Below are 23165 nucleotides of genomic sequence, written 5' to 3'. Positions count from 1 at the left end.
AAGTAAAAAAGTAAAATATGACGAAAATGCTACTTATTGCTCTCCATATTTAAAAGGGTACCAACCAAAAACTACTGCGTAGAATTAATAGAACTTTTTCACACACAAGCCTTGCAATATCAGCTCTCAAGACATATAATGGTTATGCGACTTAAGTGTGAAGTTGGTTTCGAAAAAACGTAATTAAGTCCTCTGACGGGAAAAAACGAAATGACTTTCCGAACAACCTTATACCTTTTTTTGCATTTTTGGATTGAGGAGATCATTCTATGTAGGATAGGACGGTTTTTTATTTTTTTTTATTTTTCCGTTAAAAAATAACCACACAGGAAGGAAAAAACCAGATAAGTAATGGTATATTATGCAACAAACGGCAGTGACTTAAAAAGTTTACCGAACGTGTGGCATATTATACTTTTTCTACGACCGTTAGTTTTTGGTTACATTTTCGCAAAACAACACGAATACATTCACTGACGTGACTGCCAGAATTGACAAACGTTAAAATTCAAAGCGTGGGATATATATTCAAAAACATCCGATTGCTCCCAAACCCGTGCGGTAAAATCCCGGAAATGCCCGAACTGGCTCGGATCCGTGGGAAACGAAACCGATGTGGTAAAGTGACGCTTCCCGCATGGTGTGTAATTAGACATTTTACAGACGGGAATAGAAAAATACACAGTGGAAAGATTCAACGATTAGAATTTTTTGTTGAAAGTGTTTTATTTTCAAGTCTGTCACTTTTTGGGATAATTCAACACAATATTTTGATAATCTGAAAATAAAACCGATGTGTCAAAAATGAGTGGACTAAAATCTAAAGTGTGTTACATTATTGTAGTCGGAATAAGTTATTCTATTAAACACATATAATATACAAGGTGTTAAAAAAATATGATGTAGGTCTGTATGCCAGAAAATTGATAGTGTTTTATTTTATACGTCACTAGGTTTTTTGTTTACCTTGGTATCTCTAAAAACAAAAAAGTTACAGCCAGAATCTATGTGGTTGTAGAAAAATAATTGTAAAACTTTTCCTATACTGGGTAAGTTTAGCTTACTTAATTTTCTACATGAAAAACCAACCAAATAAATTTTCCTTTCAGCCATTTTACTGATAATAATTGAAATTACTGAGAGCTTAAAACAATGAAAATATACAATAATTTCTTAATATATGTGTTGCAGACACTGATAATATGACAACTGTACCGTATGATCTAATATAATTAGTGCTGCCACCTACACTACGTACTGACAACCATTTTAAAATTTGAAATCCATAGAAATAAAACACTGGATATTAATTAGGACAAAAATTTTGAGAAATTATGTAGATAAAAAATTATTAGAAGCTATTTCTGAAAAGTTCAAAATGTAGTAATTTTTAAATGGCTGTAATTAATCTTCTCAACTTTAACAGTATAAATTGGTCTTTGATAAACAATCGCGAACATTATACGTAAATTTAATTTTTGTGAAAAAATAATTTTTTCCATGTTAATTAAATCTGAAACTAAAATAAAAATAGCGACCCCTTAGAGTTGAGCTCAACTTTGGTGAGGATTTTTTTTATATCAAAAAGAAGGGTAAGAGCTAAAAAAAATAAAAAAATTTTTTGAAGCACCCTAATATTCAGCTTTTTGTAAGGTTTTTCTGGCACTACTATCGGAATCAAATGCTTCAAAAATCTAAATCAGATCATAGTAATTGTCCATTTCCTTTTAGTTTTTTTTGTCCTTTTTACGATACTAATAAATAGATAGAAAATCCCATGTTTTTGTTGTTTCATAATACGAATACGAATAGTAAAATAATGTTTTTCATGAATGATCACCACGGATGGCAAAAGTCCGGAGCTTGTCGGGTCAGTTGCATAAAATCTCATTGACTTTTTCATTAAAAAAAATCTACGCGGTTTAATTGGTTTTAATTTTATTATTTCTTTAGTCAAAACTAGATGGTGCTGGCATATTTGTGTTCTGAGTCCTATTTGAAGGCTTGAAGTGAGTGTAATGCTCCCTATATTTTTGGAAAAATTCAAAAATTTTCAAAGTTCAAAGTTGGAGCCTGATATAAAAACCGGCGTTTACCATTTTGTAGAATCGCCTGCATTTTTGCTTTCCCGAATCGAGTCTTTGAATGGTTTACGATTTTTCTTTTTTTTTTTCGAAAACGCCGCAAACATTGTCTTGTCCCAAAACCCGTCGAAGTAACGCAACAAACAATTATATTTGCAAATAAGGTTACGCGGCCTTGGCGTCATCTGATACTGTGACTATCGAGTCATCAGTTTGCAAGTGAAATATTCATGTTTTGTTAAAAGCGTTGGTATAGTGCGTTCCTTGGATTCTAGACCAATGAAAATTTACCAATTCCGTGGTTACGCACAGGCTTGAACCGCGTCTTTTACGTAGCTTTTATCACTTATGCCATAAATAACTATTATTTAAACAAGTAAATCGCAAGTTTTATCTTAAATTTATTATGTTAAATCATCGTCAATTGTTTACATTTTCTACATAAATTCTAAAAATTCAAAGGAACATGCTCCTTGCTATCTAAACATAAACAAAGGTTTTACAATTTACAGTTTTGCTTAGTTTCACGTAGTAGAAATTTAAAATTAGTGACGTAGGAAGGGACATAACAAAAATACGAATAAGTAAAAATCGACAAAAAGACCGGGATTTAATGTCCCGTAAAAATATTATTATTAATATTAAATAGAAGCCGATGACGTGGACGGGTGACGTACTACGTCCCACTCAGTATCGGGCATACTTTGATTTTTGTTAAAAAAATCATTGAACTAAGGATATGTATTTCCTGCTTTTTTTGCAGCAATTACAAAATATTTTAAAGCCACTATAGTACAATATACACAAGTCAGAAGGTTTTTTTCGCAAGAAAATTTCTGGCGCGACATGTTTTTTTTTCATCTATTGAACTCCGACTGGAATCCTGCATTCCGCTGAAATCCTGCAGACGTTTCGCCAAAATCTCACTTGGCATCTGTGTGTTCGGAGTGTTTTCGAAGCGCGAGCATTGAAGATGCCAAGTGAGATTTTGGCGAAACGTCTGCAGGATTCCAGTCGGAGTTCAACAAGCGAACGGATGATATCCCGGAATATAGTGTCATCACATTTTTCCATCCGTGAATCAATACGTGAAAAAAAAAAAAAAAAATATATATATATATATATATATATATATATATATATATATATATATATATATATATATATATATATATATATATATATATATATATATATATATATATATATATATATATATATATATATATATATATATATATATATATATATATATATATATATATATATATATATATATATATATATATATATATATATATATATATATATATATATATATATGTATATATATATATATATATATATATATATATATATATATATATATATATATATATATATATATATATATATATATATATATATATATATATATATATATATATATATATATATATATATATATATATATATATATATATATATATATATATGTATATATATGTATATATATATATATATATATATATATATATATATATATATATATATATATATATATATGTTACTTTATTTATTACCATACATAAAAAAGGCATTTCGTATTCATTTATTTCTTTCTCACAGGAAAGAAAGTACACAGTGTGCCAAATAAAATGATCCACTGTACGGTCTGGAAACTCATAGGAGAACATTTAAAATATTATGATTTTGTTGATAAAAGTGTCCCCTCCGACATCAACGTTGTATTACAACGAAAATTTAACGACAGACTAAGGAGATAATGCACTACCTAATCAGTTTGACAGATGCGGCTCAGCTTATACAAGGTAGCTCAAATAAGTGGTGAGGTTTTGGCGAATTCAATTAAGAAAATCTCAAAAATTTCAAACGGAACACCCTATATTTTTATTCAGATATCAATTCCAGAGGTCAAGGACACTCTCCATCTTCGTAGGTTATTTTTAAATTTCAAAATCCAGGAATACGCACTATTGCTAGGATTGATTATCGTGGTCACTGTCACTGCCATGGGTTATAAGACCCCAGATTATGCATAATCATGATTATTATAGCAAATTTGGCCATGATTTATGAAAACTTTTTCATGGATTTTACAATAATCTTCATTTTGACTTTTATAATCCTCAGTGTCAACGTAAGATCCATAGATGACATATATTTTTAAAAAATCTTAAAGATTACTGTAGATATTTTCATTGTTTAATAGTTAATTTTTCAACGAAACTTTCACAGTGTACTGTAATACTTTTTATAAAACTTGTTCATTCCTCCTGCGTCGTTTTTTTTTTTGAGTCGAAGTAGCTAACGTTCATTCATCCTGTTGCTTGTTCAGAGCTTAACTCAAACTGGCTCGCATTTTACACTGTGTTCGAAGTGTTTTCGGAGCGCGAGCATTGAAGATGTCAAGTGAGATTTTGGCGAAACGTCTGCAGGATTCCAGTCGGATGCAACGTATGTTAGGGTGTGTAGAGTTTAAATGTCGAAGAAAGGCTACTAGGGATTTCTAGCCATGAGGCCAAATAACAAAAGCGTCATCGACGTAGCAATTCCATAATTTTGATTTTAGTTGGAAGGTGTCGAGAGCTTTCTTTTCAAAGGCTTCCATAAATATATTCGCAATGACTAGTGATAGTGGAGAACCATAGCAGTTCCAGACGTTTGTTCAAAAGAAAAATATTTTTCAGATAAGAATTTTTCTAATGTAATGTTTTTTATTTATTCAATGAAGTGAAAGGAATTAAGTACGAAACTGTCAGTTTTTCCTGTAAAGGATTTTCATAAGCAAGCTAGATATTTTGTTGGAGAACCAATGGTGCGGACAATAGGTCGAAGGGGTAATCCTGGTTTTTGAATCTTTGGGAGTCCGTAGAGACGAGGAATTTTAGAGTCATCAGGGGTGACAGATTTTTCAGGGAGTCTGGTGGAGAAGAAACCTTAATAACTGATTTAAGATTACTATCCATAGATGACGTAGGATCTTTTTTAAGTTGACGATATGATCCGTCTGTAAGAATATCTTGAATTTTTTCCTAATGTTCATTTGCGTTCATGACCACCGTAGCATTTCCTTTATCTGATTTTAGGATTACGATGTCGGGATTCGATTTTAGGGCAATGCTTTGCAAAATTAGATTTGGAAGGTTTTGATTTTTTTGAGGATTTTTGCGGTCTCAAATCGAATTTCATTAGCTCTTTGAGATGGTAGTTTGTTTTGGATAGACTCGACATTTGAAATGACTTCCTCTTTTAGGATAATACGTGCGGCAAGGACAAAATTGGAACCTTTTGAAAGAGCTGATTTTTCCGTTTCCGAAAGTTCTCACAATGGTTGGCAGTTGAGAAGAGTTTGATGGTTTCCCTACTGTTGAAGTTAGTTTTTCAAATTTCTGAATGTGATTCTGGGTAGAAGATAAACGGAGATTTAACGCTTTGCCATGAATCATGTTTGAAAGGGTATCGAACTCGGATGAAAGCAATTTCAAGATGTAGAGACAGAACAGTCTTATTGGTTTGCTTTATTTCCTTACGGGTATGATCAATTCTTACTCGAAGTAAAGCGAAACTAAATTTTCGAAGAATTTTATAAGCGGACAAGGTTTTGACATGTTGGGATATTTTCAGAAAATTGAGGATGTCGTTATGGTCTCTACAACGTAACAAAAACATCAGTGTACAGAGTAATCTTGCCAGTTTCAGTCGGTGATCTCCTAACTTCTCTCCATAAAGGCTTATTTATTTTTCAAAGAAATTTCCACAAGCTACTGTAAAATGTGGGGCAGTTTCAGTCAAGCTCTGAAGAAGCCAACAGGCTGGTTGGCGAAACGTTAGCTAGTTCGAGTCAACAAAAACCGGCGCAGGAGGAATCCAAAAGATTGTTTTTTGTGATTATATTAAAACTAAAATAAAGTAAACTAAATATATACAACGTTATATTGATTCCTGTTGACAGCCTCTCATCTGTAGCTGAGAGGTAGTTTAAGCTGGACGGCCGTTGTGCAGTATAAATAAATTATTTTTATCCCAACGTTTTGGCCGCATCCGCTGTTGAGGCAGTCGGCAAGACCTGGTAGCGCATCGTTATTATTTGATATGCCCGATGATATTTATATGCAGTCTATTTTTGCATAATTCGACTGGAGACGAATTTCGTCGTCTAATTTTATCCACGTAACGCCCAAAATAAGTGCCGTTTGTTTATACGGCTCGTTTGGCGATGATAGGTTCGACTAGTACCAGGGCAAACCATCTGAGAAGATACCGCATGCGTCATTATAAAATCTTTTTGTTGTTCGATTTTTAGATTTTTTTTTTTTTTTTTTTGATGGATAAGGTACACTAAAACCTTGATTTGCTTATTTCTTCAACTTCAACTATCTGGGAATACTTAAGAATAGAGAAGGAAGAGAGAGGTAGTATTAGGAATTAAAAAAAAATACGTTGCCAAGGAATTTTTATTCAGAAGTGCTCCATTTGACACATATGTTTGTATTTATGGGAGCCGTTGAGAAGAAATCTCTCAACATCTTCGATCCGTCAAAGACAAAATTCCATTTGAGATGCCAAAACTAGGCTCAAGGAACATGAAAAAGCCTAAGACAAATAAACTCATCATCAGTTGCCGAACACAACCAACGAAAAATCCGAAAGCCTATAGAAATCTATAGGCAACCTAACAATCTTTACCGCGACACACCAATATGGGAATCAGTCATCCGAGACGGTGTTTATGCCTCCTCATTTAGTTCCGCCCCCCTCAAACAATGTAAAAGCAGGTACAGAGTGAAATGGCAGATAGTTTCAGTTAAGCTCTGAAGAAACCAACATTATGATGCTCCAGAAGTTTTGTAAATAGTACTTTTCTCTCGGCGATTTTATTCTGTCGCCTCAATAGACGGAAAAATTTTTTTTTCCGCGCGTAACGGCAACTCCTGGCAATAAAATAAACAAAACTGCGCCGTTTATTGGCAAGGTCTCGATACGTGACCGTATTTAACAATAATATTAAAGTGGTCTCGGCATATTATGCCCGGCTATCCATATACCGGGTGTCTTTCGCGGATACATGCCATAAAATAACCTCACGGTTGTTAAGGGTGCTTTAAATAGGTAGGGGAGATCATCTGACATGCGTAGGTTTTTATTGTCCACTTTGGGGTTGCCTGGTGCTTCTATATTAGACTGTTTGGTTCTGAAGAATTCAGCATTTGTTTTGTCTGTGTTAAGAGTTAGTTTGTTATCCAGGAACGATATAACAATTTTGTTAAGGAACATTTCGGACTCCTTTAGGAGCTTATACAGAGACTTGGAGCGAATTAGGATATTCCTGTCATCTGCATACGCCATTTTTCTGTTTCTTATTTTTATGATTTTCACAAATCTTATAATTTGAACAATAATCAGCTTTTTATTCAGGAAAATCGATTTTATCAGTCATGATTGGAGTTGTGCACAAATTTTTCGCGCATACAAACATCACGTGATCCCTACTCTTAGCGATCCCCACCCGTTGCTCCGCAGAATAGCTGAGATCTCAGTTATTCGACAATACGAAGTACCTATTGGTATTGGTATTGGTATTAAAGGGGGGCGCCCTCGCGGGCGTCCAAGCACTTAGGCCACCAGATGGGCCCGTTGTGCCCCCAGGCCGCTCTAGAGGGCGTCCAGAATGCCGCCCCTCCTGTAGAAGGTCAGCAACTCCTTTAGCCCAATACAGTGCACTGAGTCCGGATCGATCAGGGCCGTTCCGAAGACTCCCAATCTTGCCCATGTCAAGGCAGGGCACTCGGTGAGCAGATGATACGGGGTCTCCTCCCCTTCCATGCACCACCTACACTCCGGGTCGTCTCCAATGCCTAGCAAGCAAAGATGCCTCCTAAGCCTGCAATGTCCTGTGTAGGCCTCTGTTAGTGCTCTACACTCCCTTCTGGTCAGTCTAAGCAGCTCCCTGGTCCGAGGAAGGGCGGGCCCATCCATCATAAGCCTCGCCTGCCTCATTCCCGGAGCAACTCTCCAGCCCCCCGCGGCCCGGTCTCTCGCCCAGGCTTCGAGAGCTCCCCGCCACACACACGGTGCGATCCCCAAGCGGGCCTATGCGAGGAGCCCTCCCTGGCTAAGGCGTCCGCTGCCTCATTGCCCCGGATACCGGTGTTACGAAGTACCTACACGTGCATCTAAATAAGTTCTTATGTGTTAACAGTTCGTTTCATTTACTGAATATGTATTTAAATATATATTTGTTTTGTGTTTTAAAATATGAGTTCGTCAAGAAGAAAGTGTAAATATAGTACTGATTTGTTTTGTTATATTTGCGGTGTTTATTTAACAAAAAAACAACAACGAAACATTGTTAAGGAGGCTTGCACTGAATATTTCGGTTTTAAAATGGACCAACTAGAATAACCATGGGTTCCTCATAAAGCTTGTAAGTTATGCATTCAGTCTTTACGGTTATGGAAAAAAGGAGAACGTTCTGGATTAGACTTTGGTATTCCGATGATTTGGATGGAGCCTACAAATCATTTCGATGATTGTTACTTTTGCGTTGTAGATGCTAAAGGTTTCAATCGCAATCAAACCTGGAGATATCCAGATTTACAGTCCACAAAATGTCCTATACTACACAGTGAAAATCTTGCTCGGCCTATTTACTTTTCAAAATTAATTCGAATGCCCTCAGAAAGCATGATGTTACCTAATTCACAGAAATCGGGACAGTTTACAAGTGGAAGTGAAAAATGAACGTGATCTCTATTTATCAAAACAAAGATCAGAATTATTAGCTTCAAGATTGAGAGAAAAAAAATACTGGCACCAACAGTGACAATTACGACATACAGGACACGAGAAAAAGAATTATTGCAATTTTTTAGTAAAGATGAAGGTGTGGTGTACTGTAATGATATTGCGAAGCTACTTTTAGACATAGCTTTAACTACCAATACAAGGGTAGTCGAAAATTTCCTAGGTAATCATAAAGCACCAAATTATGAATAAATTGTGCAAAATATGCTGACAAATTTTCAGATTCTAGGAGCAAATATGATTATCAAGTTACACCATCTTCGCAATCATCTAGATAAATTCCCGGATAATTTAGGGAATTGTAATGAAGAACAGGGAGAGCGGTTGCACCAAGATCTAAAAGAACGGTATCAGGGTCGCTGGGATTGTCACATGATGACAGATTACTGCTGGTCTTTAAGAATAGGTTGTTCAAAGAAGAGTTATAAAAGAAAAGCTAATAAAAGGCGTTTTATGGAAATATAGTATGTTTTTAACATTTTTTCTCGATTAATTTCAATGTTTGTTTATCTCTCAAAATAAAACTAATACATATTTTAAACATTTATGTCATTTTATTTCTTCTTTTCCGATTTTTTTTTAATTAAAATGAAAATAAAGATTTTAACAAAATTGAGAGCCATTCTTACAAAATCATTGATAGTTTCATGAATTGTGAGCATAAATATATCTATAATTAGTCTCATATCCCGGGCAACAAAACCACTGTATACCAGTGTTATTATAGCAAACTGTTGATTTTGAACCCTGGCCATTTTTGTGGAATTTAACTATTTGTTAAACATGCTTTAAAAAATAGAGATCAAGATTGGGCGGCAGAATGAAAAGAACAATAGAATTATTGTGTAGAGTTTTTCTAAGGCTTCTTGAAAATTCGGACCGGAAGTATACGCCCGATTGGTCCTATAAGTCCTAAAAATAACTTGTTTTTGTCTGTTTGTCTCTTTTCTGTTCTTTGTAGTTCCTTTCTCTGTAGACGTAGCATTAAATTGTCATAAATTTCGCACGGTTTTGCACACGGCCTTCAGATTTCGCTCCCTTTGAACAGTCTATAAGATACATAAGCCATTACGGCGTACTGCGTAGTTTCAGAAAAAAAAATTTCTCGAAAAGCATTTATTCTACTGGAAAAATTTTTGGACTCGGAAAAATCGGAGATCCAGGGCTGTTGCCGGCATTTTTCTGTGGAGGGAGAGAGTTTGACGACCATTTCCAATATTTTTCCATAAACCGGAACAGTGTTTATCCTTTGCAACGGGAATCACAGTTGATGTCTTCCACTCGTGCGGAAATACTCCGGTAGAAACTATTTAGAATGTCTAAACACTGAAGACATCTCTGAGTACCACAGTCCAGATTCCAGTTGCCCCACCACCTACATTTTTCATAATATTATTATCAATAATTCATTTTTTTACATTGGAGAGTGACACAGTTTCAAATTAATAAAAACTAAATATCTTGCGTGTAATCGATTCTTCTACCAACGAAAAATCCGAGAATTTATAGAAATCTATAGGCGGCCGAACAATCTTAAACAATTCACCAATGTGGGAATTAGTCGTTCGAGACAAAAGTCCACGCCCTTTCCTTAGCTCCGCCCCCTCAAACAATATATAAGCGAATCAGTTGAGAACCCAACAGCATCATTGACGATTGTTCGGCGGGAGCTATTCCGTCTTTTTTTCAAAATACTAAAAAAAGAATATTATTTTGGTACCTAGTACACCCAGTTTTATTTTTTCGCAAATTCTCTCTCGCCTGATCGCGGATTAAAACCATTTAACTCGCGTTTCGTATATATCGTATGCGCCGATCGACCTTCAATTATATCGGAATAATTAAGAGCATTTGATTATAAACAACAACGCGCGATATTTTAATTTGTTTTGCTAGAGAAATAGGCGAGTTCATTCCCCGTCGCAGCTTTTTTCCCGGGGTAACCGGAAGTGAAATTCGACGTCGATTTTCCTTAGTCTTTTTAGTCTCAATAAGTTTTCGCTGTCCGGATAATTTTTTAAATATAAAATATAAAAATTATGGAAGTAGAGCTCAAAGTCATGATTTTCAAGTGTCATAATATAATTTACCTAAATTTCTTTCTATTGTCCTGGCCTTCCGTGTGACACTATTTCGGTCCTCAAATTGTTTAATTACATTTTTAGTTGTATTTATTGAAGGAACTGTTCTACCCGGATATATTTGTCGATATTCTCTTTTAATCCTTGCAACGTTATGTCCGTTTGAATAATATCATTTTATTATTTGGCGTATTCCTTCCTTCCTTCCTCAGCATAACCCATTTGAAATATTTATTTTACCTTCGCGGCAGACCTTTAACATTGTGATATCAATTGCAAACACAGATAATATAGTTGCTATCAAGGCATACTTGACCATTTTTAAACAATATGGCTATTATCGAGAAATCGAATGATAATTATTTTTAAACTGAAATATCTCAAAAACCGCTAAATGAACTTATATGTTTTTAAAATCAGGAAAAAAAATCTACGATTTAAGATAATAATATATAGGGCGTTCCGTTTAAAAAATAAAACGACGTTGCTGTCATTTTGGCAGCTTGCGATCGTCGTTTGTTTTTTCTGACATGCGCGTAAGATCAAAATCCAAAAACCTTCAAAAATCTTCAAACTTTTGTATTGAAACTTGTTACCTACGAAAAATCGATGAAATCGATTATTTTCCAAAGTATACGCGCTCCTCCCTAAACTCGAGATCTCGATAACGGTGCGTCGTACAGCGTAGCCGTTGATACAGGTGGAATCAGCATCGAAAAAAAAAAACTTTTCGACTGTTTTTCAGACGTTGCTATAAAACACGATAAGTGTCAGAAATTTGAAGCTATCGACTTTAAATTTTGCAGACAAATAGTGGAACCTATTGAAATTGGGGTGGTTGGGGGGTCAGGAAGTATTTTAAAAAAATTGAAAACTACGTTTGCAAGGCTCCAAGGAAAAGATCGTTTCTCGAAAACTGTTATGGAACCGAAACAATTCTTGAACGCGAACACGTAGAAGCTTTGACTGCATAAACTTTTATTCTTGACACTTTTTCAAGAATGTACAGGGTGCGTCGCAAATTAAAAAAAAATGAAAAATAGGTCCCCTTATTATTGAAAATTGGCAATAATTTCAAATCTGTGTTTTAGATGTCAGTTTCTTTTACATGACGATATAGCGCATATAGACAGCTTCAACTTTTGTATTTACGGTTTTTAAGTATTGTACGGGGTGTTCGCGATATTCCGTTCAATAGTAAAAAACGTAATAGGTGCATTACATTTGCAGCTACCGACTTCAGATTTGGCAGAGAAGTAGTAGTAAGTTCAGATCCACATTTATTTAGTTTTTTTTTTGTTGTTAATTTTGGCTTTCAGAAAAACATGTTTTCCCCATAACCACTCATCCGATCGGGAAAATTCTTTAACTGGTAAACGCGGAGGATGCAGTACTATAACATTTATTTTAAGCATTTCTTTGATTATATACAGGATATTATGGGCAAAAACCTAAAAAACTTTGAAAATTGTTCTTTTCCAGAGTAAATTATTAACCGTATATCAAAAATCGTAAAAAATATGGCTAATTGGTTCAAACAGTGTCATAGGCCGCATCCTGAGCTACAATTTTTGTATTTGCGGTTTCACAGACGCTGCTCGGGAAATTTGAAAAAATCCATATTGAAATCGCTATTTCGGGGGCTGTCAAGTCGCGATGACGTCATTGATTATCACGGCGCACTGCATGGTTTCAGAAAAAACTTATTTTCTCGAAAACCATTTACTATTTTCAAAAAATTGTTGAACCAGGACCCGTGGAAAATCCAAGGCTATAACTTCTACTACGCACAATGATTGTATCATATATAGGGTGCGTCGTTTATGGGCAAAAAATCTAAAATATCCTAACAATTTCCGTTTTTGTGGGTAAATTATTACCGATAAATGATAAACCGTTAAAGATGGGATAATTTTATTTGAACAGTATCGTAAACTGTGTCGAGAGAGAGAGTTTCAGGTTTCGTCAATTATACAGGGCGCGGGAGATATTTGAAAAAATATCATTTGCATTAGTGCAAATGTTAATGTTTAACGATGTGTGCTGTAACATTGAAGTTCGACGAGATGTGAAGGACATTTTATACAGGGTGCGTGCGCAATTAAATTACATCGATTTTGCGAAAGTTCCATAGTGGTCCGTAGGAGCACGATATAAAAACAAGGCGTTACGAGCTTGCCCTGTCCAGCGACGATTTTGCGAAAGCAATCTTGTTTATTCTATCTTTCAAAATAAACCCTGTACATAGATCAGGCTAAATCTAACCCAGCGCTCGTTTGTGCTTTGTACTTTATCTCGGTGCATTTTTTTGACTTAGCAAATAAATTTTTGTATCTTGCATTAACCTTTTTTTTGCAACAAAAAAACATTGTATGTTCACAGCGATGCGCAGCCCAGAGCAATAAGTATTTGAGAGTGTTCGGTGCCTACTTTATCATCCCAACCGTTGTTCGCCCAAAAACTTATACAGATTCAAAACAAGCCACCGTTATAATTTACAACCTCCGAGCCAAATCCTCCGCGGGTTCGTTAATACATCAATCATGGGAATCTGAAATACGGGATTAGGGATTAATACTACTACGCGATTCCGTGGTATTGTTGTAGTATTTAAATCCGGTTATCTCCCCCAGCTTTATACCAATTGAGGACGATAAACACGAAGTCGATTCGGATTATACGGGTCCAAATACGAGTCCGGTTCGACAAATGGGTTAGTTCGACCGGTGACGTAAAATTCACAATAATTCCACACTATTATTGTTAACAACGTCCTCGCGCATGCTCCTATTACGACAGCAAAGCGTTGTCAATCGATGACGCAACAACAACAAACAAAAATTTGAAACATCATTCTGGATGGATTTAGATGAAGCTCGCTGACATTACTGAATCCACAGATATACAGGGTGTCCCGAAATTAGACGTCAATTTTTCAACCACGTCTTCTGTTACCCAAAATAAGGATAGCTTATTTAAACTAGAGTCCAAAACGTCTTAGTATTTAACATAGAGGGTGTTAAATTTGAAGAGGTGATGGCGATCTTTTGTAAATATTTTCGGATAGACCTCATTGACCTTCATCCTCAATAAAAATTTCAACGTTCTCGGAGCAACGTAGGTATTTTAAAAAATTAAATATCTAAATTTCTTAGTCACTGGGTTTGATGAAGTGCTGTACAACAACAACGGGAGGAAATCGAGAACTATCGTTTATATCTTTTATTTTTATATTTTTTTATATTTTTTATATTCTTTTATTTATATTCTTTATATCGAAAGTTCTATATCGTCCAGGTTTGATCGAAACCAACGATTTGCCTATGAGATACAAAATGGTGCATTTTTCATATGGAACATCCTGTATATTATGCTAAGAGTAAATTAAATTCCATTTCAAATGGTGTATCACTATAAATAAAGGCAAGTTTCCCCGAAAATTGGCGTTATTCATTCAGATATAACTGTGAGTCAGTCGTTTCCTCCAAAGTTTTTCGCGTGAGGGCCATATTTGCTGCGTTATCTGTCACAAAAGATGTCATATTGTCATATCACAACCTAGTTCAGTCAAATATTGCGAAGTATGAGATTTTTCCGAAGTGTCAACAGTTTCGTAAAGAAGTGCTGGGCCATCTTCGGTTGTGTATTCATTGTGGACGCTTGACCACTCGTCAGTGGACATATTGACATTGTGAGCATTGTCCTGACGGAGAAGGAAAACATTTCGGCTTTTCCTCCTCATATATGTCATCTAAAAACCTTGTTGATAACGTTGATAACCAAGTCTTAATAAATGAATACCTTTTTTTTTCATTAGAATTTTCAATGCATCGAATATAAAATAGTTGACAAACTTAAGAAGTCATCTACCATGCACAAAAATTCATTACTAGATGTAATTGGAAGCTTCCCTGAAAGTATGTACATTAGACCTTTCTCTCAAGAGAAAATATCGAACTTAATAAAAAATAAAATAAAAAACAAAAATTCTTATGGCTCTGATGGTGTGCCTTTTGTAATATTCCAAAAGTGTGCCGACTATATCCTGAGTCCATTGACCTCCCTGATAAGGGCATCATTAACAGAGGGAGCCCTGAAAATTTCCCATGTGGCTCCCATCTTTGAAAATCACAATTACATCGTGCTTTGCTAAAATTTAATTATTTAAGTTAACACAAAATTTTGTCTGAAAGACAGCACGGTTTCAACACAGGTAGATCAACGCAAATGGAGAGCACACTGCTCGGATATTTTGTGATCTTAGCAGGACGTTTGGCTGTATGAACCATGAAATTTATTTGAATAGGATGGAACAATACGGAATTCGTGGAATAGCTTTGAACTTGTTCAGTCCAATTTGTAGATAGAGGCGTACCGCAAGGTACAGTGTTTGGCCCTGTTTTATTTATCCTTTTTATCAATGAACAATCTGCTCACCTACCTAGTTTGGGTCTATCAGAGCTCGCTGACGACTGTTCAAGTTTAGTCTCCTCACACTGTTATCAAACTCTTCAAGGCGCCTTTAGCGTGTATATACATATTAGAAGTTTGTTTATGAGTATACAAAAATAAAAATACCTTACAAAAAAACGGAGATTTCCACGACTATAATGCACGTAACAAAGATTGTTTCTATTCTGCATAAAAAAAATAGAATGAGATTGTAACTAAAACGAATACAAGCATTCTGAAGACATTGGAGTCTCTCCTTATCTCGATTAAGTATAGCTGGCCAATAGACAATACTGCAATAAGCGACATGGGATAAAACTAACATATAAGTTTGACTTCTTTACTGAGAAATGTCCTCAACTTATAGAAGGTTTTTTGTAACACCAAGCCAACATGCTTAGAAAACTGCAAGTCACCGTCAAACCATAATCCTAAGTTTTTACGCCCGAGTGAAGAGATAATCTCATCGTTTAGTGTATTCTTAAAAGAGGCGTTTATTACAATATCTTAATAAGAGGTTTTTTTATTACTTTTGGATCTAAATTTATTTTATTTATTTAAAGCTTCAATAGCAACAAAAGGTAAATATAACCGAGTATCATCGGCGTATTGATGAGCTGTATAAACTGAGAAAAGAATGGGTCCCAGAATACTCCCCTGGGGAACACCCTTCTCCAAAGCAATGGCATCTGAATATTTCCTATAACTACCCTTTGGTATCTCTGACCAAGAAAATTTTATACATACATATTCTTATGAAATTAAAAAAAAATCAATTAAAATCAAAAAATTCATGATTTTTTTATAAAAGTCAGCACCGCGTATTATTCAGCCAGGGGTCGAACTCTTTCGTCTGGGTCCACGCTTTGTGTTAAAATTTATCTCCCGCCGTATCATAAAATAAGTGTCCGGTAAACTGCCGCGACGTTTATCGATCTGTCGGATCTACGGTGCTGTTTTTACATAATGTGACACATTTCGTACATAGCTAATCAATTATTATATCATCGGCGATAAACCGATACCACTGCAAACAAGCGATAATTTATTTTTATAAAAATAGACGCGTAATATCGGCAAATGGGCGTGGACTGTCTGACGATCTATTCGCCTCGGTATACAGGGTGTCGTATATACGCAGTGGCAGGATGTTGTGAATGGAAAGTTACGAGGAGCAATAGAAAAAACTTACTAGCTTAGTTCTGATCGCCATGGACATCGGTTTGTCTTTGTTTTAAGGTTTCAAAAAGAGGTCCGTTCGCATTTTAATGTCTTGGAACTTCTGGGCTTCAAATCTTGATCGATGTCGAATATTCTGTACTTCAGATCACGAAATAAGACAATTTTGTCATTATTCATCATAATTTTTAATGTATTAGAAAAAGACAATTACCAATTTTGATGTAGCTTGTTGCTCCTGTTTTTAATGCATTTTGTCATATAAATCATCTGCTATTTATCACACAAAAACAAATATTATTTTATATTATGTTTTTAAGTATCTATTTTTGTCTAAATTTACATATTATGTGATGGTTACACCTTGTATGCGCGTTAAACTTTCCAATAAACTATCGCTTTCCTTTAAAAATTCTCAAGGGGAAAATAAAAAGTATGATGGTTAATACGGAACCTTATATTGCTGACGTTATTACACGTTTGCAAGCGCGTATCAGATCTACCTAAGTGGTAAGCAAAATTTGGGACCAATGGCGACTAAATTTTTATGTACTACAGGAAATTAAAAAGATCTACGAGGTGTGTTCAAAAAGCAGGGCGACTTTTAAGTTTTATCGAAAACTAATTGTTTATTCATCAAAATTAATGTTGTCCCCTTGTGCCAACGTTTTTTCCAATTCTTGAAGCACTTCTGGTAAACGTTTTCTGGTGTAGCCTTGAGTTGTTCCAGCGATTTTTTCTTTACCTCCTCAGTCGTTCGAAACCAATTTTTTATAAGCAGGCTTTAAAATGGAACGAGGTTAAACCATAAATCGCGAGTATACCATGTACGGTTAGTTATTCCACAGTATTTTGGTTCTGCTTTAAGCTCGTGGTGCCACCTAGCGACTAGAAGGGGGACTACTACTCATTCGAATTCCCTGGAAAATCCCGATTATAAACACAAATGTCAACCTTTGAATTTATTTATTTATTATAACGAGATACTCTAACATAATGAACTAACGCCACAATTTACAATGGTACACTGAAACTAAGTACATTTAGAGTGAGCAAAACTTCCTAAACCCAAGAAAAAAGAGAAAGAAGATTGCTGGGCGGGGCAAGTTCATAGCGCTTAGCGCGAAGCAGCTTTTTATTCTCTTGTGTAATATTTAATTTTTATTTATTTTGAATTTTTTTAGTATGCCAATACGCATTTCGCACTTTGGCTTGTATTTTCACCGTTTCTTCGAGAGGGGTATTTTCCCCATGATGTATGAAAAATTTCCCAGATCAACTTCTTCATCTTCTTCTTCTTCTTGGTGCTCTTCCTCTGCCAAGTCTGCTGTTGTATCTGTAAAATTTGTCTAGATTAGGAATGTGGGGATGTGCAGGGCAGTTATCTAAGAGAAGTAATATTTTCCTCCCCTTTAATTCTGCATCGCATTTCCGTATCTCCTCATCAAAAATTTGCGATGTCATCCATGCAGACTTGTTTGCCTTGTAAGTGACCGGCAAACGCTTCATGTTCTTAAATCATCGTGGGTTAGTTGATTTTCCAATGACGAATAGCTTTCTTTTTTCCAGCCAATCGTCAGTGACGTTTCTGTCGACATCACGGGCTTCGCCACTTATCTGTCCATAATTTATACCATGTCTCTGTTTGAACTTCCAACCAAAACTAACCAACCATCCTTCCGAAGCCTTGAAATTGATAATGGCAAGCTGTTCAGCAAACTTTTCTGCTTTTAGTTTTACGATAGGTCCAGAGGGTGGTACATTTTTAAGACGTTGCGGTTGGAACCACTGTTGGCTTTCTTAGTTTTTCACTAGAACTGCCTGCCGCTTTAGCCTGAACTATTTTTTCTTTGCACTTTTCTTTTCTCCCCGTTCTATTTCCTGAATTAAAGCAACTTGGATATCCGATTGCACAAAAATTATTTTTCTAAAAGTTTACATCGCATATGTTATCAGCTGTTGTTTTCAATTTCATTACAATGCTTAGTTCATTTATATTTATATAAGTTTTGAGCTTTTCAAAATTCGTTTGTGTCTTACCGTTGTGTTTGTTTCAATTGAAATATCAATACATTCGTGTTTAGCGACTCTTTCTCTCACGAAAACATTTTAAATATTTAAGACGGAAGCCTAGACGTACGGATTTGTATTTATTTCAGGTGTAAATCTAGTCGTTTCTGCGGAAATAAATAATCGCATTTAAATGTTCCGGTTCGTCGTCGTCGTTAAAAATACTACCCCATAAAACTATCGATGAGTGAGTGACCCGCCCTCTAGCGGACAAGCGAGACATCGGTGGCAGTGGCGTAGTGTGGCAGTGGCTAGGGACGGCGTCCGGCAGGGGCGGGGCGCCGCTCTAGGTTGCGGAGCAGTGGCGTGTTGTGGCGATGGGGAAGGGGGGCAGCAGCTAACGGCGGACAGTGGCGGCGGCGGCGGCGGAAGGCGGTTGGGCCGGCGTCTGTCCGCCGCTGCGGCACCGGTGAAACGCAGGTGCGGTCTGTGTTCGCTGGTCGCGAGGGCGTTCCGAAGGGCGGTGTGCGGGGCGGGCGGTAGCCGAAGAAGCAGCGGCGACTCGTATCAAGAACTGCAGCCCGCGACAGCGGAAGACGACGAGCTGAGAGCCGGCGGCGAAACGTCAACAGTAAGTGTCATCAGCTTTCGAAAGATCGGACGCGATCGTCGAAAAAGATGTTTTTATTTTTTGTCTGTTCTCTGTTCCCTGGAGACGCGTCATAAAAACGCGAACAACTTCAGAAATTTTCAGATTTGGCAAGGGCAGTTCATACCGACATCTATTCTATGGACGTTAAGAGCAATCAAATGTGGCAAAGTATTTTTAACAAATTTTTTGTTATTTTATCTCCTTATTTTTTTGAGAAACTGTTGGCAAAATTTTTGAACCAGAAGACGCGGAAAATGCGGGACTATGACCCCCATTTCAGTTATAGACAAAAATCTCGATGACCCCGAAAATTTTTCTTTTTGCGAGAGTAAATTACTAGCAGTTGATTAAAATTCAGTTCGCGAGAGATATTTGGAAACACATAATCGTAAATCGCTGTTATTTATACAATTTTTTATATTTATCAAAGCTATCAAAATTTATCAAAGATAAAGATATCGTCTACAAATAATATATAGTTTGGTTCTTTTTCATTCGAGTGGTTCACGTATGAACAGTAATCATAATCTTTCGTATCTTTATGATGATGGTAACTAGTTTTGCATGGTCTTGCTCACTTCTCTTTCCAACTCTTTCTTGGTTGCTGTTTCAAAACCCTCAAGAAAGAACTGTCAGATTAATGTTTTCTAGGTTTTTTCTTCATATTATCTGAAGCGTAGTTGATTCCTTCAGGCACCACCACGATCATTAACAAATGCTTGCTATAAACAGATGAAAGATTCTTCAATAACGGTTCAAGGTTTCTCTTCTACCTCAAAATTGTTACTTTCAAAAAATCGAAAAAGAAATTTTTTGTCTGTCCGTTCTCCGTGCTCGTCTTGTGAGTTTTCCTGAATAACTTTCCAACCGTTGGAGCTACAAAATTGAAATCTACCTCCTTTTTAACCCTTCACGAGATACATAAGCTTGTAAGAAATGGCATCTTTTTTTCGCGATTTTCGATTGTTTACTGGGCATTGCAATCTCGTGTGCAAGAGTCTACAAAAAAGACCATTTTTCAAAAACCGTTTACATGGCCGAAAAAATTCTTGAACCGGAAGACGCACAAGATACGGCTCCATACACTTTCATTCTTGACAATTTTTCAAAAATATACAAGGTGCGCCGCAAATTCAAAAAAACTGAAAAATAGGTTCCCCCTATTATTGAAAATTGGCAGTAATTTAAAATCGGTGTTTTAGATGTCAGTTTCTTTTACATGACGATATCGCCCGTATATACAGCTAAAACTTTTGTATTTAAGGTTTTTAAGTATGGTACAGAGTGTTCGCGATATTCCGATAGTGGTCCGCAGGAGCACGATAGAAGAACAATGCGAACCGAAAGCAGTCTTGTTTCCTTATCACTACTACTTAAAGTGCCAGCTAACTTAATATATTTATTTATTAAAAGTAAAATGTGTTGATGAGACTCCTCTGGATGCACTTGCCAGTGTACGGTGATTGTTGGTTAGTTACAACCCAATTTCAGCCGTTGTGATTCAAATGACGAAAGAATATAACAAACGTCGGCGATCAATTGTAAACGATTGCTCTGTCAAATCAATATTATGCTAATCGATTGGGATAATTTATTGTTTATTAATATTCAACAACCTCCGCAAAAACTATTTAAAAAATCTCGCGAAGCATATTAAGTTAAGTGAACAGTGCGTATTTTTTGGAATTAATGGTATATTATGCAACAAGTGCGGTAAACGAGTCACGAGTTTATTTGACACGAGCGGAGCGAGTGTTTAATAAACGAGTGAGTTAAAAAGTTTACCGAACGTGGTGCATACTATAGTTTTTCTATGACCGTTAGTTTTTGGGTACATTGTCGTAAAACAACAAGAAATACATTCACTGACATGACCGTCAGAATCGACAAACGTCAAAATTCAAAGCGCGGGAAATATCTCCGAAAACATCCGATTGCTTCCAAATCCGTGCGGTAGAATCCCGGAAATGTCCGAAGTGGCTCGGATTCGTGGGAAAGAAAACTGACGTGGTAAAGTGATGCTTCCCTCACTCTGTGTAATTAGGATCGGTGGGTAGAGTAGAAAAAAGAGTTTACCAAACGTGTTGCGTACTATACTTTTTCTTCGACCGTCACAATCTAACAAATTAAAAATTACAACAGATTAACGAATTACTAAATTTCGTATAGTTGTCATTAAACCTATACGTTTATCGTTCCGATCGGTTCTGCTATTGTTGTCTCTTTCCAACTGTGTACGTTAGATAAGGGAGATATGATCACATGTCATATAAACTATGGAATAAACATAACTTTAAAACGTTATGTTGTTTATTTCACTTTTCTAAATGATCATTGAGTAGTTTATTTAAAGAAATAGACTGTAATTAGAAGAAAAATCATCCAAAGATAAATTTTTAAGATCTTATAAGCAAGAAAAAGCAGGCCCTAACCTTCAAATTTGTTTTGTTTGTACTGACGAGACATGGTTATTTGAAAATTGTCCACTTGGTATTGGTAAGATATTAATATAAAAGCTGTAAAAACCACTAATGTTCATGCTAACGGCGGGTAAAATTTCTGTGGGAAACTTAAATTGTGAATGTCATTTTACTTACCGACTAGGCCACTACATTGCAATTGCATAAATCTCAACAAAATGAAATGCTTCGTCTGAGGATGTTAAATTTTTTTACAAGAATGTAGGTAATTCAAATTAAATTAGTTTGAAAAATATAAAGTTACTCTATTAACATGAGCATAAGTTTATATTGAGAAGGTGGCCATATTACTATAAAAATGGAGTAAAAATATAAAAAAAGATACATTAATAATAATGACAAGATGTCTACGATTGTTAAAAGTGTGTGATAAATATGAATAACATAAATAGCATAAAATAAATTTTATTAACAAGGTAATCCAAAGCAGATATTTACTTTATTTGCTTTAACTTAATGAGAATGCAGAGAATTTTTGTGATCCCGAATGCCGATTTAATCAAACATATGAATCATTACTTTAAACCTACTTCTAGGCAAAGAAAAAAATTCATTGCCCAGTTTTTCTCTCTATTTCAAAAATTTTTCGTATTGTCAATTTTCTGTTGGCGTTTGGTTGTCTACTTCTCCTCCAGGCATAAAATTAACCGGATCGTAAATAGAGGTTTATCTGTGATCCTCCAGTTACCAGCAACGAACGAGTCGGGCAAGCTCTAAGATGGCTGTTCTTTATACTGCCTACGGGTTCACCAGTCAGTGGGATAGGCACGAATGCTTATCACTCTTGGACGAGGAGATATGCACTGCAACGTCCTGAACCGAGCTAACTTGAAAACTTGACGAATTTTCAATCAATCAAAAACTGGTTCCAAAAGAAAAACCAAATCCAAAACCAAAACCCTACAAAACAAAATAATGAGTTGCGGTGTCCATACTTACTTGCAAAGCGTGAAATAAATTGTGAAACTTACGCCTGATGATCGTGGGTGGCGGTGAAGAGTGCCAGGTGCTAGGTCGGTTAGCTTTAATCCAGCTTAAGCTGTAATGTTTTCAATCAATCAAAATTTCAATCCGGTTTAATCCTCGAAAACTACGAGATGCCACAAACTTATTCGGATTGAAATCTTGCAACCACTTGCACCGGCGGAAATCGTAAAGCCAAAAAAAGAAAGACCGATGAAGTTTCACAAAGTTCCAAAAAAAAAAGACCGATGGTGCTGGCAATACGATGTTCGGTTCTGACACCACTAGGGTCAATGGGCCAACAATGACAGGAGTTAATCAACGCAAGGAGACCAAATATTACCTAACTACTATCCGCTATTACCAATAATAACCAATTATAACAAGTGTAAATAAATGAAAGCAAGGGACAAAATAGAAATTGCCGTTAGTTCGGAAATAAGAAGGAATACAGGAC

The 23165-nt window shown here is 35.8% G+C and overlaps 1 protein-coding gene across 7 annotated transcripts in view; it reads left to right on the top strand.

Annotated features, from left to right (window-relative positions):
- The window catches only part of LOC132698791 (uncharacterized), a 121284-nt gene that overhangs the window by 42358 nt on the left and 55761 nt on the right, over positions 1-23165 (top strand). For 4 of the 7 annotated variants that reach the window (XM_060665064.1, XM_060665066.1, XM_060665063.1 and 1 more), the window contains exon 2: positions 18763-19244. The exons of the other annotated variants lie outside the window; for them this stretch is intronic. The gene's annotated coding sequence lies outside the window, so the exon portion shown is untranslated. The remainder of the gene's footprint in view (positions 1-18762; positions 19245-23165) is intronic. 7 annotated transcript variants of the gene reach the window in all.

The sequence above is a fragment of the Cylas formicarius genome, unplaced genomic scaffold, assembly GCF_029955315.1.
Source record: "Cylas formicarius isolate icCylForm1 unplaced genomic scaffold, icCylForm1.1 PGA_scaffold_2__14_contigs__length_35257938, whole genome shotgun sequence".
NCBI classification, from domain to species: Eukaryota; Metazoa; Arthropoda; class Insecta; order Coleoptera; family Brentidae; genus Cylas; species Cylas formicarius.
The sequence above is the reverse complement of the archived record's forward strand: the minus strand, read 5'-3'. Positions and strand labels throughout refer to the sequence as shown.